Below are 5,540 nucleotides of genomic sequence, written 5' to 3' on the forward strand. Positions count from 1 at the left end.
GGATCACTAAACCTGTTTATAGAGGGATCTGGATGCTCTCAACTGTCTCAGAAAATATTCACTAACTCCATTCTCCTTGTTCTCCTATCAGAATATCCAGCATAGATGGAATAAAAATTAAACGCAGTCCTGGTATGAAGCGAGGCAATGGTAAATACAGTATAACTCAAGCAAAAGGAAATATGAATTCAGTGGGTGGCTGTACATACATCAGTAAGACAATATAATTGTGAGAATCTGTAAAAGGGAAAAATTGCGTCACAATCAGAGGAAAAGCTTATTTATAGGATTTTGTTGTTTTTGATGTTGTTCGAAGCCTGGTGCGTTACACTGTCATGTTTTAGGAGTCTTAATTAAACCATCAACATTATGGGCTTCGTTCTACATGTCTAATGAGCTAGAAGCAAGGTTTTCAGATGTGTGATGTACATAACTGCCTTACTATTGCATAACATAAACCTGAAGCAGGATGGATGATATACCGAAGAGAGAGTGTTAGCCATTAGAAGACCCCTGAAGTCCCATAAGGTCCCCTACAAAGCTGATTCCAGAAGGATCACAAAGATTGTGACTATCCACTCATTGTTCTTGAAATTGGCAGGACATCGACTGCTTTACCAATCAACTGGCTATTTAATGGGAAGTTACCATGTACTCAAACACAGGCAGACACTTGACATTCTTTTGATGATATACAAGAGATTTCAGAGTCTAATGCAGGGATGTGCTTACTACTCAGAACAAAAATTATCACTGAAATGCACGTTGGAGGGAGGAAGTGCTCATCCACACAGGTCCATCTGGTCGAGTCCCGAATAACCTGCTTTCACTATTTTGCAGATAGCAAGACTGGGAAGCCTGGATCTTATGAAAAGAACAAATAAGGGCATAATGGGATTTTATATTTTAAAAGAAATTCAGTCCTCTTTTTTTTCCCCCCCACTTCAACTAAAACAGCATGTGTTCATGTGCCTATTTCGTTAGATATTTGGGACTAGCAGTGGAAGGCGAGACGGGCTTCGAAAACAAGCATATCTTTTCCCCTCCAGTTGCTTATAAACTAGTTGGGGTGATAAAGCACCTATAATACAATCCTGGACTATTTTGCGCAAACGATGAAAGTTCTTGTTTTTCACAGAGCATTGCTTCTGCTTTGCCAAGATAGGATAAAGAAACAACTTTCTTCTTTATAATAATAGGTCCTTTTGCAAGCCCGAATCTAATACTAATTCTAGTTTTGTCCTTTGTAGTTGAAATTCTCTATCAAGCAAAAGGCAAAAAAAAAAAAAAAAAAAAAAAAAAAAGCCCATGAGCTATCTTTTAAAAGCACACAGGTTCTTTTTGTAAGCAAAGAAGCTTCAACCTGGGGCGTCTTCTGGAGGTATTCCACTAGACTTTGTTCTTAGGTCTTATTCAGCATTCTTATCAATATTTCACATTAGAGCGTTTATCTTTTGATGTACATCTGGCACTCAGTTTGGGCATCTTAAGAGTGGTCTTGAGATTATAACTATGGATTAATCACCCTGTCCAAATACTGAAATACAAAACAGAATAAAATAATTAAGGAAATGAATTACAAGAAATTAAACACACACACACAAGTAGATCTTGGCTTTGGGTAACTGAATACCAGCAACAACTCGCAAGATGTGTCTGAGAATAGTGCTCACTTGGTAGTGCTTGAGGAAGGGGTGAAGGGGGCTACACATACTGGTCCTGAAGAATTTTAAATGTAAATTATGTTTAAGGGACGTATGAAACAGCTGAAAGTAGTTGGCCGGGTAAATCTGACTCATCTGATGATGGTCCGGCTCTTTTGGGCAGAGCCACTGCTTAGAGGAGAGTGAAGGACTGTGGGTGTGAGATACTGAGACGTATGGAGGCTCTTCTTCTTTTTGGGGGGAGGACAGACAGCTGCGCTTCAGCCTGAGGATTTTTGAGAAGGAGGGTGATTACCACTGAAAATGAGTCCCTGCCTAAATATGAGCTTGTACGGAAGACTGATGGTGGCCTATAGGAATCTGGGGACAAAACCAGCTCAGGGTAGCCAATGGCCCACTTTAAAGGGCGGACTTCCAAGCTCCCTCACCCTCATCACTCAAAGAATAGGGGTTATTGAAACACCTGCAGGGAACGGCTCCATCTTCACAGCCTTAATATTTGATCTCAGTGCTGCTCCGCTAGCTCTCCATGTGATGAGCTCCTTCCCGTATTTCACGTATCTCCTTAAACGCCATCATCCCTTGGAAAACGTCATGAACCAGTCTTTCTCTTTCCAGGTCGCTCCCCATGCTGAACTGTGCTAACAAAGACACTTAACTTGTTTTGTTTTTGCCTGAACAGATACTATTTGTTTAGTCTTTAATTCTCCCTTTAGAAAATAAATTTATTTATTGCTATAACCTGATTGCCTAAAAAAATCCCCGCTATAAGAATTATCTGATGCATGAATGAATCAGTTCTCCTGAAGAGATTGTGAATCCAAGGAAGTATTGTGGAGGCCAGAACAGAACAGTTCCTTTTGATAGACAGTAAATTATTGCTGAATATCACTGAAGAAATGTGAAAAAAAATTTTTTTTAAATGACATTGAGTTTCTTACTACATGCAAATGTTCCCCTCAAAACACTGGAAAAAAGCCAAAACGTGTCTTTTTTTTTTTGATAGGTAAGCTCACCATTGAAGTTTATGCTCATTGCAATTAAATCAGTTCTTTAGAGAATGCAACTACAAAAAGAAACTTGGGGCATTCACATCCATCTCCAACTGAAATCAGAATATGCAATTCTAACCACACCCAGAAGTATAATCAATTAATTTAAAAACTATAGTATGAAGGTAATAGGAACATAATATAATTCAACAAAGGTATGCTGATTGCTCAATTACAGCGATGTTGAAACAAAGCCTTCTGATCAAGTGCAGTGACGTCTCTGATCTCGGCTCTTACTACCCTCTCCTGGCTCATTCCTCCTTGATCATCTCGATGCCGTTTCTGGTTCTCCATACGTTCCAAACTCCTCCCATCTCAGGGCCTTTGGACTTGTGAGTCTTCCCGCCTGAGATGGTCCTGATCCTCACGCCATCGACCGCTCAATCTTACCATTCACAGAAGTCAAAATCCCAGATCCCAGTGAGCCCTTTTCTGGAAACTGTATCTTAACCGCCATTGTCCCCATTTTTTTTTTTTCTAACGGAAGTACAGTCAGTTACAATGTGTCAGTTTCTGGCATACAGCATAATGTCCCAGTCATGCACATTCATACATATATTCTTTTTCGTTAAACATTATTACAAGATATTAAATATAGTTCCCTAAGCTATAGAGAAGAAATTTGTTTTTTATGTATTTTTATATCTAGTGGTTAACATTTGAAAATCTCAAAACCCCCAAATGTATCCCTTCCCACCCCCTTTCCCTGGTAACCATAAGATTAAAAATAGGGGACCCTTCACAAATTTGCATGTCATTCTTGCCCAGGGGCCATGCTAATCTTCTCCGTATTGTTCCAATTTTAGCACATGTAGCTGTAGAAGCCAGCAACACCCCCACCTTTGACTAAACTTATCTTCTTTCTTAATTTATTTTGTCTATAACATTTATCGTGATCACATATTTGATTGAATGTTTGTATTTTTCTACTGGGATACAAACTCTATCAAATTTTTGTCTTTAATTTTTTTTTTCATTGCTGTGTTCCCAGCACATTTTCTAAGTAAATAAGTTTTGAGTGACCGCTCAATTCTACTGTATCATCCTTCCCTTATGAATGCAGATACGATCTATATTATAAATTGCCGAACAGAGATGAGAGATGTCTTTAGTGCTTTCAGTGACTTTTCAAGATACAGAGATATCTGAACCCGTGAATGATGCTGTCTATACCTCTATGTGCATTTTCTGTTCCTTGCTAAGAGAAAAAGGTGCTAATTTGAAAAAAAAATATATATATATGTCATTTATACCTAAACAAGAATTGTGACAGAAAATTTTGTGTAAGAGTAATGCCATATGTAAATCAATAGATCCACCCAAAAGATAACAATGAGGAAAAAGAAATGCAACTTTTGTAAAATGGCACAATGAATATTTTTTATAAAATGAAGTGCATTCTATCCTAAAATGTAATAACAACATAATGGTTGAAGGCAACACAAAGACATACTGTTTGTGATATTCATATTCTACTAACTCCTCTCCAAAACTGAGATTTTGAAATACATTTGGGAAATCATCTAAAAAATTTAGAAGCTGAACTGAAAGTCAAGAAACACAAGATATTAACCATTTTCCATACATAACACAATCTAATCGAAATCCAACTGCAAATTTTGTTTGGTAAGCCTATAACATTAGATTTAAAATGAATGTTAAACTTGTTGGCAATATGGAGATTTTCCCCAGGATAGATTTTCTCTTGTGTATATCCAAGATACTCTGTCTGGCCTTTAAAGATTAATTCTCATCTGTATGCAATCAACAAATCAGAATTCGGCCATTGATGTGCTTTTTAAGCTTTGAACTGTTTCCACACAGGTGGTCAGCTTCAACATGGGCAGACTGGAAAGAGCTGCAATGGCCACAATCAGCCCGCTGTGGACGCACGGGCAGACTTGGAAAGCTTTCTGGATAATCCTGGTTCTGCTGCTGATCTGTTGTCAAAATGCACAACTCTCATCCAGCAGGTACGCTCCCACTGACCAGCCTCAAAGCAAGCTTCAATGCAAGATTTGTGTGAACGAGAAATCCTCCGTGAACAAAAATAACTGCGAACCACATCAGTAAACAGAGAATGCTGAAGCCATCAAGCCATCAGTGGCTGCCCCACCCCCCAGTGAGGACCAGCCCGCGGCCCGGCCTCTGCAGCCACTCACAGTGGTGCCCCTTGAGGGCACTCAGAGCAAGAAAGGACGGGACGCTGATCCTAGACAGCTCGGTGCTTGTCAAAGGAATGAATTCGATGAGCCCAAATGCTTGCTTCCTCCCATACATAGAAAAGCACTAAACTCTTTAACTTGAGATGCCTGGTTTTCTTTAGATAACAAGCAATCTTTTAATGTTCCAACTACCTGGTCTTTGCTGTAAAGCTCCTGTATATCCCAGCCCCTCCCCTACCTCTTGGGAGCAGTCCCTCAGGGCCACCTGAGAGGCTGTCATCCCGGCTCGAGTCCTCCCGCCAAATAAAACATAACTCTCAGCTTTCAGGCTGCGCATTTATCTCAGTCGACATTTGCGTACTTTATAACAGACAATGTGGTTGTGATTGCTCCCTCAATGCTAGTTCTCTAACTTTCTTACCATCCACAGCTTTATACAACTCAAGTCATTGGCACTCTTGAATGGACTTTCATATTTCAAATTAAGCCTTTCAGAAGTCAACAGAATACATTAGGCAACAAATTGTATGTAGGCAGTGAGAGAAGTAACCCCTATTCAAACTGCTTTAGAGACAAACTTCTTAAAATTTCAGATGCCACAGCCTTGCTAACCTGGTCTCAGGGTTTCCAGGGTCTACCAACACTCTCTCTGATTTTTC

The 5,540-nt window shown here is 39.5% G+C and overlaps 1 non-coding gene across 1 annotated transcript; it reads right to left on the reverse strand.

Moving 5' to 3' along the window:
* Positions 1–3,439: 3,439 nt before the first annotated feature.
* On the reverse strand, positions 3,440–3,548 carry LOC116149569 (U6 spliceosomal RNA). The gene has a single exon (XR_004133190.2). It is a non-coding gene; the product is annotated as a U6 spliceosomal RNA (small nuclear RNA).
* Between the last annotated feature and the right edge of the window lie 1,992 nt (positions 3,549–5,540).

The sequence above is a fragment of the Camelus dromedarius genome, chromosome 33 (genome assembly GCF_036321535.1).
Source record: "Camelus dromedarius isolate mCamDro1 chromosome 33, mCamDro1.pat, whole genome shotgun sequence".
In the NCBI taxonomy this organism is placed as follows: Eukaryota; Metazoa; Chordata; class Mammalia; order Artiodactyla; family Camelidae; genus Camelus; species Camelus dromedarius.